This window comes from Mus musculus, chromosome 1 (genome assembly GCF_000001635.26).
Source record: "Mus musculus strain C57BL/6J chromosome 1, GRCm38.p6 C57BL/6J".
In the NCBI taxonomy this organism is placed as follows: Eukaryota; Metazoa; Chordata; class Mammalia; order Rodentia; family Muridae; genus Mus; species Mus musculus.
In genome coordinates, this window is record NC_000067.6 from 69,055,245 (window position 1) to 69,069,899 (window position 14,655).

General features: G+C 35.2%; 1 protein-coding gene across 5 annotated transcripts in view; it reads right to left on the reverse strand.

The window, feature by feature from the left end:
* The window catches only part of Erbb4 (erb-b2 receptor tyrosine kinase 4), a 1,076,693-nt gene that overhangs the window by 1,023,361 nt on the left and 38,677 nt on the right, over nt 1-14,655 (reverse strand). The window lies entirely within an intron of this gene.

Sequence of the window (14,655 nt, forward strand, 5' to 3'; positions counted from 1 at the left end):
ACAGGTGGTTGTGAGTCACTGGATTGGATGTTAGAAATTAACTCCGGTTAATTAACTCTGCAAGAGCAGGAAATGCTGTTAACCATCGAACCCCTCTCCAGCACTACATGGCTGTAATTTAATTTGAAAACTTATATACAATCTGGCAGCAAGTTGGTAAAAGATAGGAATAGAAGTATGTATTTAAGACACATTACACATCATCAAGACAATTAGGATGTGGGGTAGGAAGTAGAGATAAGAGGCAGCATCAGTTGCCATGGCTGCATAAGGAAGTCGCATGCAGGAAGTGCAACCTAAGACATACAGACCAAAAGTGACTAACTGTGACGTGAGTACTATTATCTCCGACTTTCTGATGAGAAGACGAATTCTTAGATAATTTGCATCAAATCACGATGGGTTCACTGATTTTCCAGCTTCCTTGGATATTGAATCTTTGAGTCCCCAGCAAGTGGCTTATTTTCACAGTTAAGGAACAGAGAGCATGAAGGCTCATCTTTACCCTATGACAAGTAACCCCCATCCACCTCACCAAGCAAGTAAGCCACAGTCCTCTGAAATGTTTTCAACCCTTAATTTGCCTGCAATAGACTCAGTTCACTGGTAACCCCCACACTCTGCACCCTATTGCTAATTCCTTAATGAAATTCTTGACTTCTGGATGGTTGACTATTTGAATTCCTCTCCTTTCTTCAAAACCGTATCTTCTGACATGTGGAATGTCATTGCTGGCAGGCTGTGCTTCCAGATGCTCTTGCGTTACTGCTTCACCACTGAGATATCTTCTTTAGCATGCAACATAAAAGTCACCCAAAGATGACCCTTGGTAATGCCCTGAACCCTGCCACCTTCCTCCTGTACTTTCCTTATGAGATAATCCACATAGGCTACACATACTTAGATGTCTAGATGGCCCTCAGGGCAACTTGAAGTCCTTTCTCCATTCTCTCTCACCTTATCAATTTTTTAAACAATACTCTTTCCTCCAGCTTTAGCCCTTACAACTATCCTCTTCACTGAGGCAATGACTTTCTAAATCACTAACCTGATCCATGTGTTTCTTCAGCAATGCTCTGAAGCTGTCTATGGGCTAACATAAATCATTTACAACCAGCATATTTCAAGTCGTGAACTATACCATCGTGATTTTAATTACAAAAGAAAGAAACACTCTGGTAAACTTGAAACTATTTATTAGAATGAACTAGCCTGTGTTGTGGGCATGCCATCCTAATTACTCACAAGCCTACAGCAAAGAGATCTTGAGTTTAGCACTAGAGAAAGAGAAAGGGCAAAAGAGAGGAATTAATGGAAATATTTCTGGGAAATTCACTGAGTTAATGCAAAGTTTGGAGTACCAAAAATGTAACTGAAGGCAAATCTGAAACTCCTACCACACAAATAATCCTTTTCTTATAACTGGCCCTCAATACTACTTACCTGGTGAGCAGACTTTAACTTCCTCATCTTTAAAGTTCTTGAATTCAAGGTGAACACCTTGAAAACTCTGAACTTTACCTTTCCACCTATTTCTCTTACATAAATGACAAAGTCTTAGGCATGAGCATCTGAAAGTTCACTAAGACCATCCACCCTAACAGTTAATGAAAGAAGATAATGCCCAACTTAAACAAGATGGCCAGATCTTGTCATCCTATGTTTGTGTTCCTCAAAGAGCCACTGTGCCCATATAATGAGCAATAAGGAAAATAGACACCCCTTCTCTATATAGCCCAAGTTCCAAAAATAAAGGGAAAAAGACAAAACACATTTAAAAGTGTAAAGGAAATAGTATTGAGAATAAGTGCTAGAATAAAATAGAATAGGATCAAAAGATCTTTCCCCCTTTATATCCTACATGTGTATCTGACTCTAAGCATCACATATATTTTCCCACATGTTGACGTGACTAATGATACATATATTAACAACCTAATACTGTCTTCCCTGAAAGGATATAGAACTGGTTTTCTGTCATATATGGTGGGGTTAAGTTGAACCAATATGCAATATATCACCAAGTAATCAGAATCACTCATTACCAAGGGAAACCTATTGACTCAATCTCTGGCCACTTCCAGGGCCCTTACTTTGGCTTCCCTGATTAAAGTAAAATCAATAGACTTCTGAATACTCTTCCTCAAGTCTATTAAATCAGAAACTGTGTAAAGGCTTTTTCCCTAGTGGTTCTGGGGATCAAACTTGGGTCCTCTTGATTACCAATCACATTAACAACTGAGATCTCTGCCTAGCCTCTTGTGGTAGCTTGAATACATATAGTGTCCATAGGCTCATATATTTAAATGCTGGGTTCCAAGTTGAGGAAATTTTTAGGAAGGACTACATTGAAGGGCTTTGTTGGAGGAGGTGTGTCATTGGGAGTACAATTTGAGGTTTCAAGAGTCTGTACTAGTGGAGTCTTTTTCCCTTCCTCCTGCCTATGAACCAGGATTAAGCACTTAGCTACTATTTATGTGTCATACCTGCCTACCACCATGGTTCTCATCATGATAATGGACTGAGCCTCTAAAACTGTAAGTAAACCCCAAATAAAATGCTTTCTTTCATCAGTAGCCTTGACCATGCAGTGTCTTCACAGCAATAGAACAATGACTAAGAATCCCTCTAAAGAAAAAGAAAGTCCTTTAAAATACAAAACTTCCCCTACCAGTTAAAACCCAGCTTTCTGGTCATTCTAAGGGCCATGCTCCTATGTACTGTACCTTCAGGGCTACATTCAACACTCATTTTCCTCATTTTCTTTCCCATGTGCTTCAAGTAACTTTACCTTCCAGAAATATGAAGTGTCTAGCTACACAAACCATGAAACTCTTTCTAGTTTCATCTCTTACTGTCTGGGAAGATCCTAGCTAAGGAGTCCTATATACTTCATTAAAATATAAACATTACATTTATTTATGGAACGCATGCTATCAGAGCCATTTCTTTCCTTCTACTCTATGCATCCCAGGAATCAAACTCAGGTCTCCAGGAATCAGGGGTAAGCACCTTTCCACAGAGTCATACCATCAACCTGGTTTAACTCTTCACATCTTGCAAAAGGACTTCTCATACTTGACCACAGATGAAAGACTAATCATTTTCTCATGATAGCTCTATACTGAATGCATATATCCATTAGTTTATCAACTATGTTTTGTCATAATAACTTGAAGTGTATTTACTTTATTGCTGTTGCCTCCAGCTGCTAGTATACTGCTTACACATTGTGAACTATCAAATATGTAACATCAAACAGGTCTAATATTATTAGATAGCATTTCTCGCATGTCTTCTCCTACTTGTCATCCCTCTTATTCATTGAACTTGATATTCTCATGGCCCATCTAGTGCTCTGAAAATGTATTCCACCCAGAAACTTACATCCAATAGTTCAAATCTATCTCTCCCTAGTGTGTATGCATCTTTTAACATGACAAAATGGTGACTACAACACATTTGAAGCACTATCTTGAAAAGACTTCAAATTAAATTATATACTCTTCACAATTTGAAAAATATACAAAAATATATAAGTAAAACTTGAATTGGCTTTTGATCATGCTGTAAAATAGAAAAGATGCCAGTAGGCTCTACAAATACAGTATTCAAACTTTCAATGTAAAATATTTCTCAAATAACTAATTTCAAGTAGCTCCCACATACATCATAGTAAAAAAAAATAAATGTCAAAGGTAATTTTTATATCCTGAAGTACTTGATTCTACTGATTCTAATGACCGATATAGTTTTCTATTCCACTTAAAATAAAAATTAAGATCCTATCCTTAAAGTGATTGTTTCTATTTTGAGGTAGATTTAAATTTTTACTGGTATTGGTCATATTTAACCCTATTTGTCTGACCCTATTTCTCAAGAACTCTTATATTATCATATTCCCTTCTAGGTAAGAAATTCAACCTTTAAATGAAAGTGTTGCAAAGCACTTTATCATCAAATTAAAGCAGACTCCTCTGAAACTATATCAGATAAGCAGAATGATTGTGAACAATAGGCAGGAGCTAAAAGTGTTTTGATAGTCCTAGGACATGTAACTTTGTAAATCAGTTTATTTCCAACTTTAAGGAATCTCTAGAGTCCATTATATACAGACAGACAATATATAGTACACATGCTTTTTTTAAAGCAATAATGAAGAATCCCTGTAAATCCAAAATTCATACTGTGCAACGTCTTGAAGATTGTGTGTCATCTTACACATGTGACATGGTGTAGACATTGCATTTTATTGATTTTTCTCTTGGATACCATAAACGGAAAGACACTCACTTTACAGACGTAAAAAAAATTAATTATAAGTGAATACTCTGAAAAAAACTGTGCTTGGATTAGGGCTTTCCCAGCAGATAATAAATTATAAATCATTTATAATGTCTTCAAAAAGTATTTAGCAAGCTCAATTTTAAAAATGGTTACTAGATCATGACTCCAATGATTATTAAGTCATCTTCTAGAATTTTCTTTTTCTGAAATTGTAGCCTAGTGGTAATTTTACTCCTTTTATTGAGAATCGGGGGTGCTTAGAAAGCATATCTCACCGCTTCTATGATTTCCTCAAACTAACAAGCTTAGCTACAATGCTTCATTTCTCTTCTCACCCCGGCAATGTGAACATTCAAAACTATTGACATTCCAAAAATCACTTAAAATGTGGATTGTACAAATTTCCTGACCCTAGTCTCCATTCCACAGTTCTTCTGAATAGAGTCCCTGTCCAAGTGACAAACACTCTTTGTGTGATACAAATATTGCCCACAAAGACATTTTCAAGCATATTCTTGTAGTACCACTTTAAAAATTAATGTGCCAGTTACAGCATGCTCTCACAAGCAGACATACTGGAGACAGAGATTGAAAATTCAGAAGCAGGGAGCAAAGGCAATGTAAATCTTTTGCCACCTAAAATTCCTCTTGAAAAAGCAAATATGATCTCCTTTTTATAAAAACCATACAATCTTTAAAGAGAAAATAAGAAGTAGAGAAGAGAGTAAAAGCCCCTTCAAAAACACTATAACATAATTGAAATGTGGTATCCAAATCGAGCCAATGCATTCCACTTTAAAACAGTTTCAAAGAAATATACTAGATTACATGCTATAAAGGTTGAAAAATGAAAAAAGAATAACTTTCATTTCATTGACATTTTCTACTTTTACTCAACTATACTTATTCTTTGACAATTTCAAAAATGATCATAGCACTAATTTGTGTGGTCAACAAACTAATTTTTTAAAAAAATTAAAATTCTATAAGATGAATTTCATATTTATCTGTATATTCTAAAGAAAAATAACTAACTTCCAATCATTTATACTGAATTTATAAGTAGATGATCATTTGAGATCTTATGACAACATTATCGTTTATGTCTTTATATGCCAAAATGAAAAATTATTAGCTGCTAAAGGGCTCCAAATTGAGCTTGCATCCCTGTGTGTGACTGTATGTTACATTTGTTACATTCCAGCTGTGAAATCCTGTGCACAATAAAGGATTCAGAACAGGAGGAAGAAAACCTTGACTAACTTAACCTATGGTTTTACAACTTCAAAGTCCTTTCTTTTCTCAGATCTCTGACATCTGTTTACTGAAATAAATAGCTATGTCTTTTGCCACACACACACACACACACACAAAGGCTTCATGTACTGTATATGTAACACAATATAATCAAAGGAAAATGAACTCTAGAAATATATATCAATTTTTTATATATAGATACATACTACTGAAAAAGTACTATATAAAATGGCTATTTCCACATATAATTATGTGGCTTTGGGTTTTTATAACTTCTTGTGACTTTTGGTTTAATTTTATTTCTAGCAGTAACAACTTTAGTGAATGCCTAGTATTAAATAAATTCAGATTATATTATACAGTCACCATAAAGTCGAGGCATAAATACACTTATGCAATTAACAATCAAACTAGTCATTTCAATAATTCAACAAATGATTATATTTCATGTACAAAATTGTTTTAATTCTCCATTAGACACTGTTTTGTAAAAATTCAACATGCATGCATACATACAGAAAATATTTTCCTTACTCTCTGTCATTATTAAAGCATTTTATGACATATACTCAAGGTTTAATAACATGCAATGAATATAATAGATATGTGAGCATTGCATTAAAAATAATTTCATAGTCAGGTCTTGAAAACACTTATTATAAGATGGTAAGCTTTATTACCCTATGCAAACATAAGGAACGTTAAATAAGTAATGTTTCTATAAGTACATCACAGCATAATACTAAATAAAATGCAGCCAACAATATTTAAAATATATTAACCACAGACAGATAAGGTAGAGTAGGTTTGAACCTGCAACACTAGATAGACTAATAGAGGAGAATGTTGAACTTGAGGCTACTCTGAGTAGCAACTGGAAGAATCCAGAAAAGAACAGCAAAAAACTATTGTATGTATACTGGTCAGAAATATACATAGCCAGCTAATAAAAGAGTCAGATATGTCTAAGAAAAATGATTATTTATTTAGTTGATTTTTAGGCAGTGTCTCCTTGTGTGACTGGCTTATTGCTAAAGTCTAATGTGTTTCACTTCCCATGTGCTGAAAATTATAAGTAAACATGCTTATAGAAATACCTCATTTACTTTAATAGGTAATACTCAACATGACTCATACATACCTATACAACATTCATATTAATGAAGAAAGAGAACCAATTTCTCATATTGACATTGATATTGTACATGCCTTTATCTAATAGACTGTATGCAAATTTCATAGATATGGCCTCTACTCACTGAGTGTTTACAATCTCGTAAGGCTAACTTTGAAATGAATGTCTAGAATCCATTGATCTTTCCCATTATTGTCTATGTAGCAAGAAAATAATGTCTCAACTAATACTAAAATAATTGAATACATTTTTCTTCCTATCACGAAAAACAGCTACCTCAGTTAAAAGAAATTCCTTGAGATTAGTGACCAACTGAGGTTAATGGCCTGAGACTATACTTTAGGCAATTAACTCCACCCAGCCATTCATTAATCCCCAGGAAATGCCAAGTCTACAATTGTTATTACTTAATTATTACCCAAATGGAACCATGAGAGATGAAACCTGCAATGTGATTGGCTAATGTACAAGAATTAAGTTCTTCATGAATGCTTTGCACATATCAATTAAAATTTCACTGACTTTTTAAAAATCCATATGCCTATATTTCTTTTCCCTTTCAGTTCATAATAGCAATAATGACTTCAATGCTGGATCTTTCCTTGGAATTAATGGCCAGCAGTTTTTTGTTTTCTTTTGTTTTTAATGACCCTTGGCTATACCTTGAGCCATCTAGTCCTCTCTGTTGGTCATTATTAATCCCTGTGAAAAGCCCAGCTATTGGCTAATTAACTTGACAATGAACTTAGTACAGATATAACACAAACAAAAGATATTTATTTATAGTTGTCCAAAAAGTTAAAATGGAAATGCCTTATAAGACGTCCAGATCCAGATTTCAGAATTTTGTACAAAAAATTAAAAACAGAAGGATTTTTCATGATAATAATTTTATACTTTCATTTCAACTATGAGCTGAACTACCTTCATAAAGAAGAATATAGTTCACGGTAAGAAATGGTCCTATTTTGAGAAGGGCAAACCTGCAGGAGGACCGGCAGTCTCAGTTAATCTGCACCCCCAACATCTCTCAAACACTGGACCACCAAACAGACAGTATACACCAGCTGATATGAGGCCCCCAACACACATATACTAGAGGACTTCTGGGTCTGTGTTCTTTCAGAGATGATGCACCTAACCCTCAAGAGACTAGAGGCCTCAGGGAGTTTAGAGGTCAGGTGGGGTGGGGGTGGGGGCATTCATGTGGAGACAGGGAGGGTGGGAAGGAGGTGTGGAATGTGGAGCAGTCTGAGGATGAATGGGAGGGGCAGGGAATGGAATAAGGAATTAAAAGATACATTTAAAAAATTGAAAAAGAAAAGAAATGATCCTATTTCCATGCTTATCTAAAGTTTTAAAGTTGTTTGTAAGCACATGTTTCTATGAAGAGTGAAACTGTGTTATTGCATTTTCTCTGAGAGGTCAGGAGAGGGCATCAGATCTTAGAGCTGGAATTACAGCCACTTCACAACTGCCCTCTGTGGGTGCTGTAAACTGAATTTGGGTCCTCTGCAGAAATAGTAAGTGCTCTTAACTAGTGAGCCATTTCCCCTCATAATGATTTTCAATAATATTTTGTGCATCAAAATCTTGCTTATGTAAGAATAAAATTTCACTATTTACATGTAACAAATATTAAGATTAGCATTTCCTCTCAAACATGTGCTTTTATTCTGTGAGCCGATTCAGAGTTTACCAACAACTCTGTGGATGGGAAATACATCTCAGAGTCGTAAAACTTGATTAAGTTTTAGCACCCACTCTTCTTCAATGGAAAAAAATTAAATTGCTTTAAATTGTAAACTACTATTTAATAAGCTTATTAAGGTGACATTTTCCAAAACCACTAACAACTAATTAAAGACACCCGGTATTTAGTTTAGACCATCTGGTTCCTAGATGCTATTGATGAATGTGTCTTCTCTCATGCTGCATGTAGTTCAACTTTTTAAGTTAACAAATATTTAGCACTGGTAGAAACCTACCTGATGGACCACATGGTACCCTTACGTGATAGCTGCATTCATGAGAGCCCCATTGATACCTAAAATTAGACTCGGCACATAATTTAACCTTCAAGAAATATCAGTTCCAGAATATATTATCTTTAATATGAAAAATAATCAAGATCCGTTAAATAGCAGAGATGAATGCTATACAAGAATATAACTTGAATGTCAGGATTTTGCTAGTTCTAGTAAGCACATGGGTTGCAAAGATAAGAGTAACATATACTTAAGTTCATGACACTTAATTATATATGTAAGTCTATAAAATATCTAGATAATATAATGTGTTTACTCAGTCTCACAAATTATGTTTTTTTGTTTGATGCTATCAGACAAGTGATCAAGTGTTACATGAACACCTCAGATTAATCTTTGTATTTTGACTGAATACTGGTTATCAAATTATAATAAAATTCAAATACCCTATATTAAGACCATCTTAGAGAAATACTCATAATTTGTCTAAAGTTATACATGTCACAAATGAATGTGGCAGATTAGTTAATATTTGTATGAATACAAATATCTTGGGAAGGAGAGAAAACAGACTTCAGTCAAAACATGTGAATAATGAAGATTATACTCTCCATTTTCTCTTATGCATATGCACAAATGCATGAGAAATTTAAGTCACCCATGAATCCTATGTGGATACTGTAATTGGCGTATATTATCTTCATATGTCAAAATATAAAAATAAAGTCTGACAAACCTTGATGGACAGTGAAAATTAAGACTACCAAAGAAATGTTTTGATATTTGTGGAGTGAGAGTCTGAGTAGATACGTACATGCTAGTGGAGGTAACAGCAGAGAACACAAGAGACAACTGTATTGCCCAGAGTTGAAGTTACAGGTGGCTGTGAGCTGTCTGACATGAGTGCAAGGAACTAAACCCATGTCCTCTGGAAGACCAGCAAGTACTCAAAGCTGTGAGCCATCTCTCATGCCTCAACACACAAATATTGGTGAACTATAGTTCACAGCAATGATTTGTTAACCAACCCATCCCCCAGTATAAATGTCATACATATACAGAGACTATCATATTACATTTCTCATAGATGTAACCCTAATGACATAATCTTGAAAATTGCTAGAGAAACGAGACACATATTTCTCTCAATGTTAACCACAGCTGCTCCTCCTTCCCACAGAATAATAATGAACTCAGTGATTTGTGAATGCATATGCTGAGAATAAGTGAAAAATGGGTTCTTGTTCCTAAAGGAAACACCACACAACTGCTTCTAAGGCTCAAGAACATTGCAGAAGATGGAAAGAGTATAAAAGTCAGAAAACACAAAATGCCACCTTTAGGCAAGACATAGTCATTGCAATCAGGAACTCGTAATAGCCTGCACAGAGTGTGCACAATGAGCTAACCAACATCTTCGCACAAATAAATGAGGTTCCTATGACACACAGGACCAAACTTGGGAGAGTGGTTTTCTAAAGCTGTGTGAGACCCCTGGTGGACCTAACAAGCTCTAGTATTTAGTTGCAATTACACAGGTGGGCTAGGTTAAATTAATTAGATCATTAAACAAAACCAATAGTCATAAATATGGGAAAGAGACAGGGGGGAAAAAGGCATGAGTTGATCAGGCTGAGGGAGATGTAAACGTGTATGTGTGTGGGAATGGTAATAAAAATCATTATATGAGTGGCATGAAATTATCAAACAACAAATTTTATTCATAGAAAACTTACTGATAAATACAAAACAAACAGAGCTGTCATCATTTTAATCTTCAATGTTCAGAAATTCTCTATAAGAAGGTCTACTCTCTTTATGCCAAACTTTATGAAATTATATAAAATATAACAGAAACTGTGGTTGTAAGTCACTAAGGAAGTATTTTCCTAGAATGTTAGAAGTTTTGGGTGGGTTCCATGCACCAATAATAATATTAGCATCTATTCGGTCAATTATTTTCCTAATCTTGATTAAGTTCAGTATCTTATGTTCCCTCTTTTTTTATTTTTTTAATTAGATATTTTCTTTATATACATTTTAAATGCTATCCCAAAAGTTGCCTATACCCTCCCCCAACCCTGCTCCCCTACCCACCCACTCCTGCTTCCTGGCCCTGGCATTCCCTGTACAAGGGCATATAAAGTTTGCAATACCAAGGCACCTCTCTTCCCAGTGGTGGCCATCTAGGCCATGTTCTGCTACATATGCAGCTAATTCTTGGACAAATGGATGTATCTGGAGGATATCATCCTTAGTGAGGTAACCCAACCACAAAAGGAGTCATTAGATATGCAGTCACTGATAAGTGGATATTAGCCCAGAAACATAGAACACCCAAGATACAATTTGCAAAACACAAGAAAATCAAGAAGAGGGAAGACCAATGGGTGGACACTTCATTACTCCTTAGAAAAGGGAACAAAATACACATGAAAGGAGTTACAGAGACAAAGTTTGGAGCTAAGACAAAAGGATGGACTATACAGAGACTACCCCTCTTTTTTCTGATGGGTCACAATATTTTCTAGTAAGAATGCCTATAAAATGACAGCAAGATGTCTAAACTGGCAAACACTTGGCACTAAGCCTTAACCAAGTTCAATCCCCAGGAACCACATGATTGAAAGCAAGAATTGACTATCACAGTTATCTTCTGATCTCTATAACTATATCATAGCACATAGATGCAATTTGCACACATATATATCATACACACATGCACACACACATGCACATGATCAAAGCCTTTAAAACTATATAGAAAACTATCTGTTTTTATTGGATACTTCTTCAGTTTTTGATTACCAATATTAGTTTTAACCTTGTTTCTTTTTCTACCCCTTGATTAACTTGGACATGAGCAGCCTAAGTCATGACAGATGCAGAAAATTTCGCACAACAAATAAATAGTAGGTAGTATTGATAGGATCGATGTTCTTAGGGCAAGGTTTTCTTTGACAACAATGTATTTTCTGGCTGAAGTTTTCTTTTAAAAAATCAGCATTAAACATCCCAATTTCAGTGAGGTTTAGTTTAGTCAAGGTTTATACAAAGCTCAATTTTGTGCAAGAAATCCTCTACCATATTGAGCTTACCTAATGTATCAATCTCACCAAAAAGAAAAAAGTAAATAAAAGATCCACAGAAAGAAAAAGATTTTAATGTTTTTTTTCTTTAAATTACAAAACTATCAACCTATACTATATAGCAACAGAAATTGAAACCTGTTGCCAAGTTCAACAAGAAATTGTATTGATGTTTCTGCTTTGAAAGTAAAAACTGAATAATTCACAAGCATTTTAAAATGGGTTATATTGGTGTAAATTCTGATACTTTTCATTTGACAATATTTAATTAAGGAATCATCAAGAGATAACAGATTAGATGTAAAGTCATCTCTTTAGCTGGGACTGCCCTCTTTTGTCCCTGTTGCTATTACCCAATGAAAACACTGTACCTTTCCAAACGTGACATTCCCACCCATAGAGAAGCAGAGCTCAATAACTGAGGATGTTCGTGGGTGTGCAGAGAGGGAGTTTTCCTATGAGCACACGGGGATTTTTGATATAATGAAATATAATTCCACATACATCTTTTTTAGATACTCTTTCAAATCATAATACCCAAGGATCAAAGAAGCTTCCGGTTGACTAAGTAATGTCAGGGGATTAAATTTTCTTGCTTCTTTTCTATTGGAGATTAAACTAAGATTTCCCAATTTGACATATTTGCCATTATTTTTAAGCTATTTAAATCCTAAAATCTATTAAAATATTCCATGGCCAATGGAGAATAAAAAATGAAATTCCTCCCAATCTCCAAATGACTGGCTAAAGAATCCAGTTGCATTTCTTCTGCAAAAACAATTCAAGTATTTTTGGTCAATATTTAACTTTTTTTTTTTTACTTTTACATATATTCTATGTTGAGCAAAGAGTCTCACCATGGTTATTACATTTAATCTAAGCAATTATGATTAATCTGATTTTGTTCATTACTGAAGTCACCTAAAGTGAAACAAGATAATATTTTTAAGACAGTTCTAAATATTTAGATGTTTCTAACAATTCTTCAGGATATATATCTACTATTTCTGTAAGAAATTTGTTTTGCAATCTTTTCAGTCTTATTCATCCATAAATATGAAAAGCATTTTCTTTAGCTTGGGAGACCTTCATTAGTGGCAGTAATTAATGGACTTATAAGGAAGAAAAACATATAGAATAATGGGTATCTAAATTGGCCAAGCTCTGGAATGTCCTGCATTCTTACAAAAGTACACTCCTGGACCTTATCTCATGATATTCTCATCAAATAGATTTGCATAATCCATAAATCATAGTCTCTTCAAAACAGAGCTCTATGACTGTATTTTACTTAAAGCCGCCCATATGGTTACAATTTTCACTAGTAGAACCACTAACAGTGTTAAACGAATTGTCTGTTGCTGTGCTATGTGCATCTCTGTTAAATGCCATAGTACATTCTTAAGAAATGTTTCCCAGCATCAAAGATTCTAAATATAATTGTGAGGTGGGGAATTTATCATGCATAAAATAACATTACATTTGAAATTATTTAAAGCTGTACTTTTCAGTAATTTGTGTAATCTAAAAGACCTTTCTTTTTATTTTTCTTAACAGCTATGTAGTAACACATTACTATAGCTCCTTAAACTGAAATAGACAATTTTATATATTTTGTACTTAATGTTTCAGTCAATGGAATTTTAATAACATTTTAACTATGGCAAGTATGTATAAATGTAATGCTTGCTAGCTAACTAAAGGTCAGTTATAGAAATGAGAACATTTAGTCAATATAAGCTGCTATAGCGGTTCAGCTGTAAACCCATGGGAGGCAGAGTGGGAGCCACAGGGATTGGAGACAAAGTGACAAAGGTAACCAGAGGGTCTGCGGCAAGCATCTTAGTTACTTTTCTATTGCAGTGATGAAACATCATGACCAAGGAAATTTATGAAAGGAACAAGAGTTTATTTGATTTATTTTTCCAATGATTTAATAATTCATGATCGCCAAACAGCAAGTTAGCAAGCCAGACAAGCAGGTCAGAGTTTGCATCTCCAACAACAAACAGGAAGTCTAAGCCACAAATGCTAAATGGCAGGAGTCCTCTTGAAACCTCAAAGGCTCCAAACTTTGTCTCTGTAACTCCTTTCATTGGTATTTTGTTCCCTTTTCTAAGGAGGAATGAAGTATCCACACATTGGTCTTCCTTCTTTTTGATTTTCTTGTGTTTTGCAAATTGTATCTTGGGTGTTTTAAGATGAAAGGATGCGCTATCCAGAGACTACCCAGCCCGGGGATCCATCCCATAATCAGCCACCAAACCCAGACACTTGCATATGCCAGAAAGATTTTGCTGAAGGAACCCTGCTATAGCTGTCTTGTATGAGGCTATGCCAGTGCCTGGCAAATAAAAGTGGATGCTCACAGTCATCTGTAAGATGGAACATAGGGCCCCCAATGGAGAAGCTAGAGAAAGCACCCAAGGCACTGAAGGGGTCTGAAACCCTATAGGTGGAACAACAATATGAACTAACCAGTACCTCCAGAGCTCGTATCTCTAGCTGCATATGTAGCAGAAGATGGCCTAGTCGGCCATCACTGGGAAGAGAGGCCCCTTGGTATTGCAAACTTTATATGCCCCAGTACAGGGAAATGCCAGGGCCAAGAAGTGGGAATGGGTGGGTAGGGGAGCAGGGTCGGGGGAGGGTATAGGGAACTTTTGGGATAACATTTGAAATTTGAAATGTATATAAAGAAAATATCTAATAAAAAAAATAAAAAAAAAGAAACATCAAAGGCTACCCCTAGTGACATCTTTCCTCCACCTATCCTCCCCAAAACGCCACCAACATGGTACCTGACTATAAGGGACATCACATTTCCACATCGCAAAATCTTCCAAAACTTACTAACAAGAAAAACGTGGGAAAACAGCAGAAAATACATAGTTAGAAC